Source organism: Rhinatrema bivittatum, chromosome 6 (assembly GCF_901001135.1).
Source record: "Rhinatrema bivittatum chromosome 6, aRhiBiv1.1, whole genome shotgun sequence".
Lineage (NCBI taxonomy): Eukaryota > Metazoa > Chordata > Amphibia > Gymnophiona > Rhinatrematidae > Rhinatrema > Rhinatrema bivittatum.
Window position 1 is genome coordinate 216,695,091 of NC_042620.1, and position 19,805 is coordinate 216,714,895.

Here is a 19,805-nt window from a genome sequence, read left to right on the forward strand (position 1 = left end):
AGTGAGCCGATGAGCCACAGCTGATAAATTTAGCAAGGTTTCATTAGAACTTGAAAAATCTGAGCTGCTTCTAGCACATGACACACACAGTTTCAAAGCTTAAAGAAAAACAATGCTGTTTTTATTTGGAATTGCATATTTTACAATGGTTCAATGGAAAAAAGGTAGATATAATTATAACACAAGTGCAATAATATACATCAGACAGTTACTCCCCCTGACTTTTTTTTTTTTTTTTGGCTTTTAAAGCTATTTATTATTTAGTGCTGATCTGCTTTTGTGCTAAAATAACAGCAATCTTTTCAGCTCATTAGAATTATAGACTTCTCTTATTGTTATACTTTTCATAGTGCTGCTTTTTTTATTATCATTGTACAAGCTGTACAAAAGCAAAATTTAGTCCTTTCAGAAAGATGAAAAGAAGTAATCTTTTACGTGACAAATCCAAAATTATCATATGTAAACCTCATTTACTATGTAATGTCTCCCTGTTCCCAGCTCATTAATTGAATGAAACCTATTTTCACATTCTAGGAGGGGGGGGGAGGCCTCTCCCCCCACTAATGTAAGTGGTTCTTTGAGAAATAAAGGAATACATAATGCTGAAATGCAATTTCCAAAATGATTGGTCAAAACTTTACACCAAATTAAAAGAACCTAGAATAAAACAGACAAAAAACCCCCCGCACCTGTATGGTGGTCTATAATGTTTAAATATGCTGGAGTACATTTTAAAAGAGAGCGCAGGCGCGAACAAAAGTACGCCGCGCGTATCTTATAAAATCCGGGGTCGGCGCGTGCAAGGGGGTGCACATTTGTGCAACTTGCGTGCGCTGAGCCCTGCGAGCGCTGCCCGTTCCCTCCGAGGCCGCTCTGAAATCGGAGCAGCCTCGGAGGGAACGTTCCTTCCGCCTCCCCTCACCTTTCCCCTCCCTTCCCCTACCTAACCCACCCCCACCTTTATCAGAAAAGTTACTACTGCCTCCGGGCAGTAGTAACTTACGCGCGCCGGTGCGGCAGGCCCCGACACAGGCCGCTATGTCGGGGCACTCGGCCACGCCCCTGGACCGCCCACATGCCCCCAAACACGCCCCCAATCCAAAACCGTGCCCCCTGGCCACGCCCCCGACCACCCCTTTTTGCAAGCCCCGGGACTTACGCGCACCGCCGAGCCTATGCAAAATAGGCTCAGGGCGCGCAGGGGGCGTAACCCTTTTAAAATCCGGCCCATAGTTTTTAGTATAGAATAATTTCAAATCTAGAGTGGTCTGTACTTCAACCCACAATATAAAGTCACATGCTTTACGTATTTCAGTTTCCATTATTTGAGTGTAGACTGCACATCATTTTGGTAGCCCTTTCCTAGATCTCTTCTAGCATGACTGTGTCACTTCAGAGGTAAAGGCCCCAGAACTGGACAGAGTGCCTCAGGTGACGTCTCACAAATGACCAGTATAAAGGCATAATCACTTCTTGTTTTAGCAAACCTGCAAGAAATATCCGACTTCCCTTAGGGGTCCATTTACTTAGCTGTGATAATAGGGCAGATTTTTAAAAAGTGTGCGCGTACTTTTGTTCGCGCAACCGGCGCAAACAAAAGTACGCCAGATTTTAAAAGATACATGTGTAGCCGCACGTATCTTTTAAAATCCAGGGTCGGCGCGCGCAAGGCTGCGCAAAATCGGCAGCCTGTGTGCACCGAGCTGCGCAGCCTGCCTCCATTCCCTCTGAGGCCGCTTCGGAGTGGCCTTGGATGGAACTTTATTTCTGGTGCCCCCACCTTCCCTTTCCTTCCCCTAACTAACCCGCCCCCGGGCCCTAACTTGCGTAACTTGCGCGCACCGGCGCGCTGTGTTCTGGTCCGGGGGCTGGTCCGGAGGCTGCATCCATGCCCCTGGAATGCCCCTGGGATGGAACCACGCCCATGGCCCCACCCCCGGACCGCCCCTGATGATGTGCCAGCCGTGACACACCCCCTGACGTGCCTCCGACATGCCCCCCAGGAAAGCCCTGGGGCTTACTCATGTCCCGGGGCTTGCGCGCGCCACTGAACCTATGCAACATAGTCTCGGCTCATGCAGGGGGTGGAAGGGGCAGCTTTTCGGGGGTTACATGCGTATCTTACATGCGTACCCCTTTGAAAATTTGCCCCAATATGCAGAATTTGCAATTATCGCAAATTCCTACATGTTATTTGCCAGCCCCTAAATCAAGTGCGATACATCCATGGTAATGAGTTATATCACTTACAAATGTATGCTAAGCAGCCAGTTACCATGGCAATCAATAGTGCAGCTTGGAAAACAACTTTGCAAATTATGTGAATGCAGGGAAGTAAGTTACACCTCGAGAGGAGTAGCTAACTTCCCCTACCTGCGGGTTTATCGCCAGCCTAATGTGCCAGCCATAGCTCCTGGAGTCATTAGTTAAAAGGACTGCAAATTGCTGTAAAAGCTTCTCCACTCTTACTTGTAAAATGTCCCTGGTGGCCTTCGGCAATTTCCTGGTCTCTCTCCAGTCTAATCAGGCCCATAAATGTGAAAAATAAATAAATAAATTTCCTGGTTTGTCTGACCCCCTTTAAAAAATGTCACTAGTCTCAGACCTTCCCCAGTTTATGCACTTGTGGGGTATCTTGAGATGAAAGCGCAGTCTCCATTCACTTCTGCCCCATAGCACCATTATGAAAAATGGTGCCAGTTGACTCCAGGTGCTCCATTGCCCCCCCACAGAACATAGAGGAGCAAGGGGGTTAGACAAGGCCATTTTGCAAGATGGCACCTATGAACTAGTAGCAAGTGGAGCACCCTCCTGTCTTCTCAAGATATCCCCACAAATGGAGTAAGCTGGAGGAGTCTTGGTGAGAGAGGAAGGAGCCACCTGAAGGGGAATTAATGGATTTTTTTTTTAAAGTGGCAGAGGCTACAAGACTAGGGGACAGGATTTCATCTTGGTATTTGTTCACATTTATAGGCTGGAATGGAAGGGGGGTGGGGATTAGGAACTTGCCCCCATGGACCACGAGGGACATTTTTACAAGGTGGGTTAGGGAGTATTTTACAGAAACTTATGGGCCCTTTAAAAGATGGCAGCCTTGTGATGGTTTTTCTTGCTACATGAATGCAAGGAAAATTCCAGTAGGATTTACTAAACTTTGGTACTGTATTTTAGTAAATCCCTGGGAAATAGCTCTTAGTAAAATAGCACAAGAATGTGTGATATGTAGAATAATGTGCTATTTTACTGCAGATTTGTAAATAGAGCCTTTAATATCATAGGATGTATCCTATTTGGCATCATGGCTTTGTTCACTTTCATTTTTTTGAGTGCCACACAAACCTTCTCTTGTTCAAATTGTGTAGCATCAACCCGACTGCCATACGTTACGAGACATTTATGAACAAATGCTGTGAGTAGTACACATTTGTGTTGGGTAATCACGTCAATCAGGCATTCACTCTGTAGTTGCCTTCTTAATTAAAACCTGCTTATTTGGACTGGGCAGGTGGGAAAAAACACTTTGTAGTGTTAGGAAAATAGTTCTGTTGCAGGCATCCAAATTCCTGTCTGGCTTCGTTTTACTCATATAATACTTTCTTCTAGTGAAAAGGCTGTTAGAGGACATTTTGGGGTGAATTTTCAAAGGCTTACTCAAATCTTGTATATGAAAAATGTATGAGTAGCCTCTGTGCACAGTAAGTACATTTTCAGAAGGGTGTGTGTATGCGCAGATTGTCATTGCGGCATGGAAAAGTATGCGTATACAAAGAGGGTGTTTTGAGGGCGCTTTGGGGCAGGATTTGGAAGTACACACACCTTTTCATATTTTGTAAATGAAGTATGCGTATATCATCAAACCTGTATGCATCCTTTTAGCACTTTCTAATTAAAAACATAAATTAAATTCAGCTGCTTTTCTGTTTGCAGTTTTGGGGTGTGTGTGTGTGTGTGTGTGTGTGTGTGTGGTGGGGGGGGGGGTTCTGGAGCAAGTGATGGAGGATATGGGTTGAACTGGTGGAGAATGTGAGTGAACTGATGAAGGACTGGGTTAATGAGTGTAGGTGTTTGTGAACTGAGTGCATGGAAGTACTTGGACAAATAAGTATTTTCAGCCAATGTTATAAAATACCTGCTTTCACACATATACTGAGAGTTAATACGCTCACATCTTGCAATTATTTTACATGCAAAATATATGTGCACATTTTTACAAAATAGGAGTATAAACTATGTGGATCCCTGCATTTAAAAAATATGCATGTACTGAAACATTTGCGTGTACTTTTGGGGTGGTGATACGTGTTTTTAATAATTGTGCAGCTCCTGCTGCACTGTTTATAAAATACAAGTGTAACTTTAGGCGCACCTACTTATCCATGTATGCGCTGAATTATGCATACTATTGAAAATTACCCTCTTTATTTCCTAGGTCTATGCATTATAAATAACTTGCATTGTGTCCTATATTTGTTTACTGTTGTTGACCAAGCAAAACATCAAGATTCTAAATTCCAAAGCCTCTTTTATTTTCAGTGTTTAGCTTTAGACCCGCCTCTCAAATTATCCTAGATGGATCAACAGTTTGTTCATCATAATATTCCGTCACACCTATCTCAGCTGCGCTAACTGCAGCATCAGCCAAAATTGGGTAACAGATGTCTGGCTGGATACTTGCCCAGATATTTTACTTAATTGTATAAGGAAACCACACCAGGCATCTGCCATCAGTAATTCCCTGCCCTCCCCTTTTAATCTGAGATTTTAGGAGAAACCAATGAATAAATTGTTCATTATTTAATAGACCTGTAAAAAAAACCCAATCATAAATCATTACTGGCCTAGTACCTAATTCTCTGACTACTTTTCCAACAATACTTATCTTGCACTGTACTTAATGTTTTGACATAGAGATTTGTTTGAACATTGCTATATATATTTGCATTATCCATTTTTTCATCCATCTCCTTGCCCTCTCTTCCTCCTCATGTCCTATTGTAAACCTAAAACCAAATCATTCATGGTAATCTAGATAAAAAGGATATGGGTGATATGTTGCATTTTCTCCAATGTAACTGGGTGATGCATCAAGCTGCAGCAGTGCTCTAATGGACATTAAAAAGTGTATATCGTGCAATATTATGCATAACCCCACCCAGGTTGCCTCCCCTATTACAGTGACTTTCTTTCCATGTGATTTGCATGCATGAATAATGCAAATTCATGCAAAGAAGGTCATTAATAGGCAATTTGACATTAATATTTTATCACAGCCAACTGAGAAAGTGGTCAACAGTGATAAAATGACAACACCTTTTCAAAAAGTGGTAAAAGTGATGCAGGAGCCTCAAGACCCTGAAACACTCGAGATGGCCTTGACTCCTACACGAACAAAGAAACTAAAAAATCATATGCAGTGATGACCGACCACCCCCACCCCTCCAAAATGTAATATTAAAGTCATTGGGGTTTAAGGGGAACCCCTCACCCCTCATCCCAAAAGACACCTAAACTCAGTGAAGTGCCCCCCCCCCCAAGCACCCACTTCCCCCTCTCCCTACTCCCTAGATGTGTGAAGTAAAACCATTGGGGGCTCACGGTTCCCCCCACCCCCTTACCTTCATGCACCACTTCTACCCCTGACCCCCTTCCCACACCCCCTGAACCTTTGAAAATAGGTGAAGGTTCCTCATTGGGGCTGGGGTACCCCTTAGCACCTGCCCAGTCAACGTCATTTTTGACAATGGCACCAACCTAATCTTGTCCCTACTATGTGATAGAGGCAAGTTCCTGGCATCAGACCTTTTCAAAGGTTCAGAGGATGTGGGAGGAGGGTTGGGATGGGGTGGGGGTTGGGAAACCTCAATCCCCAATGATTTTACTTCACATCTTTGGGGGGAGGAGGAGTGGGAGAGGTGCAAGAGAGGGACACTATACACTGAGTAGGTGCCTATTGGGTTGGGGGGGGGTGGGTGGGAGGTACCTCTGAACCTCTGAACTCCCAATGACTTTAATGTTACTTTGGAGGGGTTGACGGGCCATTGCCATGTGTGATTTTTAATATATTTATTTTATGGAGGAGTTGGGGCTGTCTCAAGTGATGACCCTGGGATGAGCTGGGCATCAGCGCTGATCCCTATTCAACCTTTTCTTTTTCAGCACCCAAATTCTTAAGTGACCAACCCTTTAAAGCGATGGTGGTCCCTTGAGATTGAGTCCATCATTGCTCCTAAAGGGCCACTGCCACATTCTTTTGTCCCGCAGTGTTTGGCTACAAGACAAAAGAACGCACCATAGAGCCTCAATGTTTCTTGGGGGAGAGTCCCCACTATTGTGCGGACACCCCACCTCCCACAATAGTGGGACCTTTCCCATGAAAAAAAATCATAGCTTGATGGCTCTAGGCCTAAGCCAAAAATCTCTGATCATCTGAAACAGTTCAAACAACTTTGCTCACACTTGAATGTTTTACTTCTTATTTTTCATTACTTTAGTTCTGAAAAGACCTTGGCCCTTCTCTCACTGTTGATTTTTCACTAATCATCACATGATAGACCATTCCTCATTCTGACTCCCAACTGTTGGACAAAAATATTGGATCATGGATCAGTTGCATGTTTTAATTATTTATTTCCTTCATTTTTCGTGTGCCTGATTGTTTCCCATTTCTATTCAGGCTTCTGACACACAATCAATCTTTTTCACTCAACTTTCTTTTCATAGAGCAAGAAACGATCAATCTCATTGTGAATCTATTTTTTTTATTAGAAAATATTATCATATTTAATGTTTGAATTAGTTTCACAGGTAACTTAAGAGAAATCTAGTCATGCAACTACCAGACCTACTATTTAGCATAAGAAAATAAGAACATGCCATGCTAGGTCAGACCAAGGGTCCATCAAGCCCAGCATCCTGTTTCCAACAGTGGCCAATCCAGGCAGGTTCCATAGAATAATTTTATTGTATATGTACAGTATGTAACTTCAATTCCGATGAACTTCAGGAAGTCACAGGACTCATACTCAATACTGGGGCTAAATGTTTGTTAATGCAGTTCAATCTCTTTCAACCTCAAAGGGTGGATTCTTTGTAGGGAAGAAGGAAAAATTTCATAGGCTCTGGGCATGAAGTGAATTCTGTTCTTCTGTGCCAATAAAAAAGTGAAATACTATAATAGTGTTCCAGCATAAAAAGTTACTAAAACATGGATTCAACATGAACAATGCAGCACATAGTACACATCTGTCAGATAATGTGCATAATAAAACTGAAATTAGTAAATCTGTGGTCTCTTATTTATTTAAAAAATGTATAGTCCACACACATTCAATGATGTGCATGGCAGGGTTACAAGCATAGAATGGAAGGTCGTTAGTTTCTGCCCACACCTAAAGATTTCATTACAGAAGTGCTGGATAGTGAATTTGAATTTCTGGAACCCTTAGAGTCTTTGTCAGTAAATATGACTAATAGTTTTTCTAAGATCATTTTGTACAGGTGGGTACTGGATAAGTATTTCAACATAACTGACTTCCAGTCATCTGCACTAAAATGCTGCATTTGGAAAAAAAATATACTACCGTGTTTACATATTATTGCTTCTCTAAAAACTAGAACTGCTGAGATTGGTTTTACCCTAGAAACGCCAATGTGTATGTTTTCATACATCTATGTTTTAGGCTCTACAATTTATTTATTTATTTGTCGAGTTTTATATACCTTCGTTCGGTTTCGCCATTACAAGGGTTTACAAAGTTTCGATGTTTAACAGAGTGTTCAAAAATTCATACGCTTGTTAACATAGTTATCTTATTCGTTATAAACAGCTTGGTTGTAAATTGTACAGGTTAAATTACATATTTTGGATTGGGTCTGCGTGTTTATATGGGTCGATAGGGAGGGAAGATGTATCAAAGAGTCATAGGGTATTTTGGTAGGCTTTGGTGAACATCCAAGTTTTTAGTTCTTATTTGAAGGTTTTTAAATTTTGTTGTGTTCTCAGTTTGGTTGGGAGGGATTCCATAGTTCGGGGATTCCTAGGGATATGGCTCTCTTCTGAGTTGAGGTAAGTTTGTGATGAGCAGGTGGAATTTTTAATAAACCTTTGTTAGCTGAACGGAGATTTCGGTTTGGTGAGTGTAGATTTATGGATGCACTTAGCCAATTTGTTTGTTTTTCATATATTATTTTGTGTATTATGGATAGTATTTTATCGTCTATTCTGTATTTTATTGGGAGTCAGTGTAGTGATACGAGAGTCGGAGTAATGTGATCGTATTTTTTTGTTCCTGTGAGTATTCTGGCAGCTGTATTTTGAAGGATTTGGAGCGGTCGGATGGTGGTGAGAGGTAAATTGAAAAGCAGGGAGTTGCAGTAATCCAGGTTGGAGAAGATGAGTAGTTGGAGGACTGTTCTGAAGTCGTTGGGGGAAAGGAAAGGTTTTAGGTGTCGTAGGGTTAGGAGTTTATGATATCCGTCTTTGATTTTTGCAGAGATGTGGTTCTTGAATGATAGTTCCTTGTCAATTATTACTCCTAAGTTGCGGGCATGGGTGACAGGGGAGGTTGCTGACTTTTGATTCGATATGTTGAATGGTGGTATGTGCGTAGGGTTTTCCTTTCTATCCAGCATGATTATTTCTGTCTTATCAATGTTTAGGATAAGTCTCATGTTGGTTAGTAATTGCTTTATTTTGGTGAGGTAGTTGGCTGTTTTTTTGTAGGTATTTTCCAGAGAGTTGTGTATTGGGATAAGTATTTGGATGTCATCAGCACATATGAAGTGAGTCAGTTTAAGATTTGAGAGGAAGTGGCATATCGGGAGAAGATAAATGTTGAAGAGTGTCACCAATAGTGCGGAGCCTTGGGGAACTCAAGTATCAAGGTTTATTTTCTTTGAGAGGGTGTCATTGATTGACACCTGGTAGGTCCTTTGTGATAGATAGGATGTGAACCATTGTAGGGCTTTTTCTTTTACACCGATTTCGGATAGAAGTTCAATCAAAATTAAATGGTTTACAGTGTCAAAGGCTGCTGATAGGTCTAGTAGGACTAGAAGGTAGCTGTGGCCTTTGTCAAATCCTTTGAGCACGGTGTCATTTAATGATAGGAGTAGTGATTTGGTGTTTAGATGTTTCCTGAAACCGAATTGCGTGGGAAATAGGGTATTGTTCCGTTCCAAGTGGTCACTTAGTTGGGAGTGGACGATTTTTTCAATGATTTTGGCAATGAATGGTAGGTTTGATATGAGTCGGTAGTTTAGTGGGTTTTCTGGATCCAGGTTGTTCTTTTTCTGTATGGGTTTGATAATTGCTGATTTTAGGCAGTCGGGGTAGTTTCCTTCTGTGAGGGATAGGTTCACAATGTTGATTAATGTTTTAGTTATTGATGGCTCGATGGCCTTGATCGTCTGCATGGATATGCTATCGATAGGGTGTTTAGCTGGATTCATTTTTTTTTATGATATTTTGGATTTCCAGTTATGATGCTGAATCAAAGTTGGGCCAGTTTGTTGTTTGATTGATTTGTATTTTTGGGTCTTGCATGTTGTTGAGGTTGTTGCTTATGAGGTTTTTTTTTTTTTCATTAAAGAAGTCTGCAAAGTCGTTGCTTGAGAGCTTGGAGGTTGGTGATGTTTGGTCATTGGAGGATTTGGTTAGGCCATGTACAATATTGAAGAGCATTTTTGGGTTGTGTTGGAATTTGTTTATTTTTTTTGAGTAGAAGTCTTTTTTTGTGTTGTGGATACGTTTTTTGTAGTATGCTAAGTGTGATCGGTATGCATTCAGTAGCGTGGTTGTTTTGTTGTTCCTCCAGGTTTTTTCTTTTTTTTTGAGTTCGTGTTTGGCTGATCTGATGTTTTCGTTGTACCATTGGTTCTGGTGTTTTAGGTTTTTTATTGTTTTCTTTATTGTGGGGTTTATCTTGTCTGCTATTGTTTTTGTGATGTTGAGCCAGGATAAGGTGGCATTTTCTGCATTAGATAGGTCTAAGTTTGTTAGTTCTGTTTGTAGATTATCTTGAAGTGTCTCTATGTTGAAGGGTGGCCGGTAGGAGAAGGATCTAGGTGGGCTTTTTTCTGTTGTAAGTTTACGGTTGGAAGTCAGGTTGGTGCTGATTAGAGAGTGGTTCGACCATGGGATATTAGTGATATTTGTGTGGTAACTAGCCCATATGTCAGTATTGATGAAGATGAGGTCTAGTATGTGACCTGCTTTGTGCGTTGGGCCTTTGATGATTTGGCTTAGTCTTAGGGTTGATAGGGCTTCTGTTATTGTGTTTCATGTGGGGGAGTGGGGGATTGTGTCAATGTGTATGTTAAAGTCTCCTAAGATGATGATTGGTTTGTTGATAGTTTGGACAAGAAGAATTCTAATAGTGGTGAGCAGTTCTGATCCAGTGAATTGGGGGGACAGTATACCAGACAGATCTGTAGTAAAGGTGAGTCTAATAGTGCGATTTCCAGTTGTAGGTGGGTGTTGGATGGAAGTAGTTTCATCTGTAAGTTTTTTTTTATGATTAGCATTAGACCTCCTCCTTTCTTTTTTGGTCCGGGGATTGAAAACATTCTGTAGATGGGGTTATTGATTTGGTTGATTAAAACTGTGTCAGTGTTTCTTATCCATGTTTCCGTGATGGCTATGAAATCTGGTTTGTGATCGTCAAGTAGGTCGGAGAAGCCGGGTATTTCTTTCACTATGGATTGTGCGTTGAATAGAAGGAATGATAGTGCTATGTAACTGCTGTAGGTCTTAGTGTTGATGTGAGTGATATTTGATTGTTGGTACTTACAATATTTTTTTGTTTTTTTTCTTGTTTCCTTCTGTGGGTATTCCATGTTTTGGTCCTTTCTTGTTTCCTTTTGTGGGTTATCGGTGCTTTGGTCTTTTCTGTGGATGTAGTCAGGGGGTTGATTGTTTTCCATTTCTTGTAGAGTGTAGCAGTGGATTTTCTTGGTTTGGGGTCTGCACTATGGTTTGCACGAAGGGGTAAACAAAGGGGAGTGCCCCTTTGTTGCACTCCTTCAGCACGAGATGCACGGCGCGTGACGCCTGGTGATCTCACCTCTTTTATGGGTGGGTCCATCGCCCATTGATGATATCACTGGGGGGGGGGGGGGCACCTGGCCGAGGAGGCAGGGCCGCTCAGATGTTCTTCATGACACTTGCTGCCCCTCTTCAGGCTCCTGCCTTCCCTGAGGGTGCTGGGCGCCTGAAGGAGCTGGCTTTGCAGGAACGCCATGGCTGGAGGGGCAACTGGTGATCTAAATTGAAAGAAAACACATGATATTTGTGAAAAAAATTGATTCTCTGTAATAACTACAGACAAGAATTAAGCATTTTGTCAAATTATTTCAAAGTTTGTATCAACAATGGATCCTTTATTGTTAGTATCATGCAAATTCCAACACAAGAACTCATTGTAGGGTTTTGATACCAGGGAACAATGAGAAGAGGTAAAGAAAAAAGATAAATGACCCAAAAACAAAATGAGAGTCATAAAAAAAATTAATCTATATAGGTAGCAGATATCTATTACAGATATATAGATATATTACAGATATATAGGTAGCAGATATCTATAGGTAGCAGATAGACATGTTATTTGTACCCTCTTGTTCGATAGAATGTTCAATGTAATTTCAAACCGACGTGATATGTACCAGTACATGAACATCGGTATATAAAAGCCCTTAAATAAAATAAATAAATAAATAAATAAATAAATAAATATCACAGACTGACACCATATGTCAGCATAATACAGTAAATAGTACAGTACAAGCTCACATGCATGAAAAAGTGCATTCAGAAGTTGATAAGTAGCTCAAAAACACAATGTCAATCAAAAAAAGTAATCTTATTAGATAACAAAGAATCTAAGCCATGAGTTGCAACAAGCTGACATTGAATGTCAGCATAGTGCAGTAAATGTTGCAGTAAAAGCTAGACATGTATGAAAACATGCACTTGGCGGTTGTAGGTATTTCAATAATTGGAGGAAAACCGAAGGGGTGGTGGGAGGGGAATTATCAAAAATTGTAGATCGATAAAAATGATTAATAGTCAGGAAGTTTCAACCTGCTACAATAATGTTTTACCAATTGTGCAAGCATTTATAGTTTGTGAATGAATTTGGCAGTTTAGCCACAATCATTCTAGAAAGACTGTAATTTGTCTCTTGGTACTTAATGAAATATAAAAGTAACTTTTTGGGAAAGAACAAACATTGATGAGGTCAATATTCACTAGACTGTTTAGTGGACATGTTATCTGGCTAAAGTTGCTTTTTCTGCGCTGGAAGCTTAAACCATTTCTAGTTTATACTTTCAGTACAGCTCATTGACAGAAGCTGCCCTAGATTGCTGGGAGCAGGTAATTTGGGAACCCGCTCATGGCAGGGATTTGATTTTGGGGGAATGGGGGAGGGGCTGGAGGCGTGGTGTCACGTGGTATTTTGCAATATGTGAGATGGAGGTTCTGGCTACAGAAACATATTATATGGTTGAGAAACAGGAAAGGGGGGGGGGGGGGTTTAGAAAGGGATGTGGAGTTGATGGGGGAGGGTTGTTCGCAGCCTGGTAGGGCTTCAATGTAAATTGGAAGTGGGAGAGGAGGAAATCGGGCTGCAGACCACTTTTTTTTTGTTGTTATTTTGCTTCACATCACTACTTAACCAGATATGTTTTGAAGATGTCTAATTAAGTAGAAAGAACAAAACAGTAAAAATCAGCAAGAAGGCCAGATAACTTTAAATCTGTTCTGAAGCAGGTAGATATATCTAAAATTTGGCTTAGTTAGCTGGATAATTTTGCCACATCCTGGAACGCCTCTTTTTTCCCCCTGCTAAATTACAGACAGATAATGACGTATCTGACTATAGTTTTAGCCGGATAAGTGGCTGAATATGGCCAAACATGCCATTTAGATGGATACATTGTAAGTTATCTGTCTAAATGGCTTTTCAATATTGATCTCGTTATGTTTTACAATGTGTGAGACTCCTTTTGCAGGTTTAACTAGCAGATAAAAGATCACAAAAGCTGCATACCCATCATTAATACTTTCAAGTACTTCCATAAAACAAAACATATTTACTACAAAAAATATACTGAGCACACTTAACTAGAAGAGAAGAACATTAATACAAACAAGCAGCTATACACCTTGCCACCAGCATTTCAATTTAATTTTATTAATCTTCATCAGGCGTTTGTTTTGAGCTCATCTTTGATGAGCCAGTAGGAGATTTTTATTCTGAGGCAGCAATCGATTTGATGTGGTAAAAGCAAATGGGCCTTAAAATTAAAAAATAAGTATTTTGAATGAGCACTTTAGAGACATTTTAAATGCTGTAGATTGTAAATTTTTGTTGTGAATTATATTAAGTATTTTTGCATTTTATTTTTGTTCAGGCACTATATTCAGATGATGCTTGCTAAGTGCCCTATGCTGCTTAGCAGTCCCAAGCTTGAGATAAATAAAGTAAATGAGTTGTTTCTGTTATTAATCTACAGATGCATACACAGTAGTTTTGAAGATTAAGAGGGTAACAGCCAGCCCATAGAATTAAAGTGAGGACTCTGCACCAGTTTTCTAAGGGAAAGTATGTGAGTACTTCAAAAATTATCCAGTCAAAGCTACCACACGCATTTATACCTGCTAATGTGTGCACCTTTTTTTCAAGAAAAATACCCGCATGCTTTTGAAAATGTACGGTGATGAAAACTTTTCCCCAGCCCTGCCCTCAACAGTGCCTGTGTTTACTATGGGTAAAAGTACATGCATACAGGCCCTACACACACAAATATTACAAACCCGCATACCAGGCTGGAAATTTTGTAAAAGGTTATTTCTGTGGGCAAAGCACTGTTTTACCAGTGGAAAAGGCTTTGAAAATGACTCCCTAAATACATACAGAACTGAACACAAACTCATTGGCTGATTGGAAGGGTAAGTTTCAAAGGCATTGCCACGGTACAAATGGTGCTGTACCCGTGGAAATGACTTACCAGAAAATTGCCCACCCAGTAGCTGAGTAAACGTATGTGGATATTCATGTATATGCAGTGAGCAAGAGGCCTTCCTAGGGTTGAGGTGAACCTAGAAGATGTGGTAGGCCTGATTGACAAACTGAAGAGTAGTAAATCACCTGGACCGGATGGTATACACCCCAGAGTTCTGAAGGAACTAAAAAATGAAATTTCAGACCTATTAGTAAAAATTTGTAACTTATCATTAAAATCATCCATTGTACCTGAAGACTGGAGGATAGCAAATGTAACCCCAATATTTAAAAAGGGCTCCAGGGGCGATCCGGGAAACTACAGACCGGTTAGCCTGACTTCAGTGCCAGGAAAAATAGTGGAAAGTGTTCTAAACATCAAAATCACAGAACATATAGAAAGACATGGTTTAATGGAACAAAGTCAGCATGGCTTTACCCAGGGCAAGTCTTGCCTCACAAATCTGCTTCACTTTTTTGAAGGAGTTAATAAACATGTGGATAAAGGTGAACCAGTAGATATAGTATACTTGGATTTTCAGAAGGCGTTTGACAAAGTTCCTCATGAGAGGCTTCTAGGAAAGTAAAAAGTCATGGGATAGGTGGCGATGTCCTTTCGTGGATTGCAAACTGGCTAAAAGACAGGAAACGAGAGAGTAGGATTAAATGGGCAATTTTCTCAGTGGAAGGGAGTGGACGTGGAGTGCCTCAGGGATCTGTATTGGGACCCTTACTGTTCAATATATTTATAAATGATCTGGAAGAAATACGACGAGTGAGATAATCAAATTGCAGATGACACAAAATTGTGCAGAGTAGTTAAATCACAAGCAGATTGTGATAAAATTGCAGGAAGACCTTGTGAGACTGGAAAATTGGGCATCCAAATGGCAGATGAAATTTAATGTGGATAAGTGCAAGGTGATGCATATAGGGAAAAATAACCCATGCTATAATTACACGATGTTGGGTTCCATATTAGGTGCTACAACCCAAGAAAGAGATCTAGGTGTCATAGTGGATAACACATTGAAATCGTCGGCTTCAGTGTGCTGCGGCAGTCAAAAAGCAAACAGAATGTTGGGAATTATTAGAAAAGGAATGATGAATAAAACGGAAAATGTCATAATGCCTCTGTATCGCTCCATGGTGAGACCGCACCTTGAATACTGTGTACAATTCTGGTCGCCGCATCTCAAAAAAGATATAATTGCGATGGAGAAGGTACAGAGAAGGGCTACCCAAATGATAAGGGGAATGGAACAACTCCCCTATGAGGAAAAGACTAAAGAGGTTAGGACTTTTCAGCTGGAGAAGAGGACGACTGAGGGGGGATATGATAGAGGTGTTTATAAATCATGAGAGGTCTAGAACGGGTAGATGTGAATCGGTTATTACTCTTTCGGATAGTAGAAGGACTAGGGGACACTCTTGAAGTTAGCATGGGGCACATTTAAAACTAATCGGAGAAGAAGAAAGTTCTTTTTACTCAACGCACAATTAAACTCTGGAATTTGTTGCCAGAGAATGTGGTTCGTGCAGTAGTTAGTATAGCTGTGTTTAAAAAAAGGATTGGATAAGTTCTTGGAGGAGAAGTCCATTACCTGCTATTAAGTTCACTTAGAGAATAGGCCACTGCCATTAGCAATGGTTACATGGAATAGAGACTTAGTTTTTGGGTTACTTGCCAGGTTCTTATGGCCTGGATTGGCCCACTGTTGGAAACAGGATGCTGGGCTTGATGGACCCTTGTCTGACCCAGTATGGCAATTTTCTTATGTTTCTTATATTCTTATGAGGTCATGGAAGGGTTTGTACTTATCTATATACTTTTGCATTTTCAAAAGTATTTGTATAAGTTTTCTCCACACAAATTAGCAGATGTAATTGTGTGGGTAGTTTTGGTGAATCATTTTCAAAGGGAAAATACTTGTATAGTTTGCCTTTGAAAATGTGCCTTTGAAAAGTGTTTCCCAACTGGTGTGCCTTCAGGCCTGATCAGAGGGGCTGATGTGTAATACCCATGGTGAAATCGGCGCTAGTGGTCTGCTCATATTTTTTTTACTGCATGCAACAAAAGCAGGCACCTCTGTGGGATGCAATTAAGGGTCTGTAAGCAAATGAGATACACGCAGAAAATCATAAGAACTTTTTTTTTTTAATTTTTGTTATTGAATTTTTACCGTAATTACAGGTAATTTAAAGCAAGATACAAATAGGAGTTATAATTTTACATTTCAAAGAAAAAGAAATAAGTTTAATTTCCTAAATTCTCTTCTCCTATGTAATATTAAAGAAATATGGAAATTCCAAGACAGAAAATATAAGCGGAATCTTAAAAAGCAAAGAAAAATATAAGCAATTGAGAGGCTGTCAAGATTACAATTTTCTCTTATACAGTAATCGTAATCCAAAATGCATTTTAACCAGGACATACTAAAGGGCATGCATCTAAAAAGGAACATAATTGTTCAAGATCAAAGTATACATATTTCACACCCTGCATATTCATTATACATTGACATGGAATCTAAGGTTAAACTTAGCCCCCAAACCCAGTATTTTGGCACGCAAAAAAGACATTTTTTCCTTCGTTCCTGCGTAGAGCATGTAATGTCTTGGCCAAAATACTGGGATTTTCTATTGCAGAAAAAAGCTTTAAGTATCATGACTCTATCTTGGGCAAAAAACGCATTGTAGAAACGAGTTCCACGTCTAGTTATCTTTATTTCCAAGGATGTTTCCAAAAACTGTGACAAATCCAATTCAGGTTCAGACATCTGATCAGATTTATCCATGCCAGTAGATTTTATCATGTAAACTTAGCTATGGTAGGCATCACTTCTTCAGGAATTTTCAGCATTTCCATTATATATTTTTGAGCATTCCAAAGTATCAATTTTGAGATTGGAAAATTTAGGATACATAGGTTTTGGTAGCGAATGGAATTTTCTATGTTTCCAACTTGCGTTGTTTCAAAAGATCCGACTTAATCAACTGTTCTTGATTTTGTTGCAAAAGAGTGACTTGAGAATCCAAAGCTGCAATTTTCTGAGTATTCGAATGAATATTCAGTTCCATAGATTGAAATTTACCAGTTAAAGTAGAAGTAACTTCTATTAATGAAGAAATAGATTTTCCAGCACCATTATTGCAACCCAAATAGTCTATAGTAATTTCAGTAGGTTTGGAATAGCAGGTGTAGCAAATTAAACACAGTACCTGGTTTTCCTGCTGCCTTTTCGATTCCCCCAATGTTTCTACGTTCCCTCTGGGAGTAGAGGCCATTACTGCCAAGGGAGCTGTTACTCTGCTCCCTGTGCTAGGCCCTCCAGAAACTCCAAGGTTCCATGTCTGGAGACAGGACCATGAGTTGACTCAGTCACACCTGCAACGGAGATATCACTCCTTCACTCGTTGTTCCAGTCATGGTCACAAAAACCTCCACCCCAGGAGGTAACAGGGGAAACGGGGGTGGGGGGGGTGAACGGAGCTCCAGGGCTAAAAGTAACCTGCATGTCTGGCGTCCGTTCCATCTGCTCCTCTGGACTCGATGCCAAGGATGCCCTCGGAGTATGGGTATCCTCGATCAGGAGCAGAAACTCTTCGATGGTAGGTTGCGAGGCATCTGGGACTGGGGTAGTCACTCCTAGCTCCCTGATCTTCGCCTTTCTTTTAGTGTGCAGCATAGCAAATGAAGAAAAAGTTTGAGGCAACATCGGAGCTCTGCTTTCCCATGCCTCTCAGTCGCAGCCATCTTGGAATCGATCATCATAAGATCATAAGAACATAAGAAATTGCCATACTGGGTCAGACCAAGGGTCCATCAAGCCCAGCATCCTGTTTCCAACAGAGGCCAAACCAGGCTACAAGTACCTGGCAAGTACCCAAACACTAAGTAGATCCCATGCTACTGATGCCAGTAATAGCAGGGGATATTCTCTAAGACAACTTGATTAATAGCAGTTAATGGACTTCTCCTCCATGAACTTTCAAACTTTTTGTAAACCCAGCTACACTAACTGTACTAACCACATCCTCTGGCAACAAGTTCCAGAGGGCTCATTGCCTTGTGTAATGAACTATACAGAAATCTATGCTGAAACCCACATTAATGTGATGACCATGAGTGATTCTAGGGACGAAAGACTTCTCTTTTTGTAAAACAGAATTAATGGTCCTGGAGTGGAACTGAAGGTAGGTAGAGCAATGTCTAACCCCTTCATGCTCCATCTCCAACCGTGTAGCAGCTGTACTATTGGATGCCAGCAGGTACTGGAATGTAGCAGAGATTTCTACAGCCAACCCACAAAAATGTTCAAAACATCCGGAAAAAGTGAAAGTAATTCATGACTATCCCAGAATCAACCAGTCTCCAGACACGTGATTTAACTTAACTTTTGCCCTGACCCAGGTGCTAAAAAGAATGCCTTCAAAAACCCACAATAATCAATGCGCGGCTCCCTGCATAGCCCATGGATGGTTAATTGCCTCATTTGCATGCCCTCATGCTAAAACACATGTTTTAAAATGGGTTTATGGTGCATTTTTCCCGTGCTGAACACTTTGGGATAGATTTTAAAAGGGTGCGCGCAGGCGTACATGTGCACGCGCTACCTGGCGCACACACATGTACATTCGATTTTATAACTTGCATGCACAGGCATGCGCAAGTTATAAAATCAGGGGTCGGCGTGCGCAAGGGGGTGCACAATTGTGAACCTTGTGCACGCCGAGCCGCGCTGCCTTCCCCTGTTCCCTCCCAAGCCACTCTGAAATCAGAGCAGCCTGTGAGGGAACTTCCCTGCCCCCTAGCCTGACCTTCCCACCTTTTCCCCTAACCTTTTCCCCCTAGCTTTACTCTAAACCCTCTGACCCTTGTCTTACCTTTTGTGCCTGCCGCCACGTGATCCTCTGACACAGCAGCAATGGCCTTTGCCACTTCCAGTGAAGGAGAAGAAGAGATCTGTCTTCAATGTTGAGAAGGCCTGGATCTAGGTTTTCTCCTAATGCCTGACAGAGATAGGAAGGGAGGTGAGCTGTGCAGTTTTATTGTATCAGTAATACCTATAGAAGTCACTCACTTTGAGGCATGTCTTTGGAGTAATTGCTCAAGTATTAATTCTTTTTGGAGAGAAACACTGATTTTCTTTCTGACATAATTTTCCTGAGTGTTGAAATCTGAACCTTAAGTTAACGGAAGAATGAAGAGATTGTTCTTTTAGGTACAACTTGATATCTGGTACTTTCATCAAGAGGCTTTAATATTTTGGAAGCTACCTTCCTGTGAGCTGTGTCATGATTGTGCAAGAAAAGAAGTGGGAGAGGAATATGCAATTCACTAGAGGGGCTTGGGAATTAAATCTCTACCTAATAAGAAAAGTGACCTAGCATTAATTTTGTATAACAAGGAGCTGGGGGTTACATATACAAGTGATTACCCTGTTTGTTTTTCCAGATCTTTTGGTTAAGCTACAGAAGTCATGTTGGTATCAGCCTCATCATTATTGGAGGGTGTGGAGGAAGTGAGCAGCCTGCAGAGCCCTGCTGCAAGGACTCCCCAGTCTTTTGCTGGTCTTTGCTATCTAATAGGGTCATTCATCAAAATGCATTATGGTGTTAATGCATGCGATAATCATATTATCGCATGGCGCAAATGCAAACTTTTAGAAGGGTGAGATTAATTAAATGAGGGGCATATTGCATGGTTTTAACAACTGCATCTTTTTTTTTATTGCTGTTAAGTTATGCTGTAACACAATACATATATATGAGGAGGAGAGAGAGAGAGAGAGAGAGAGA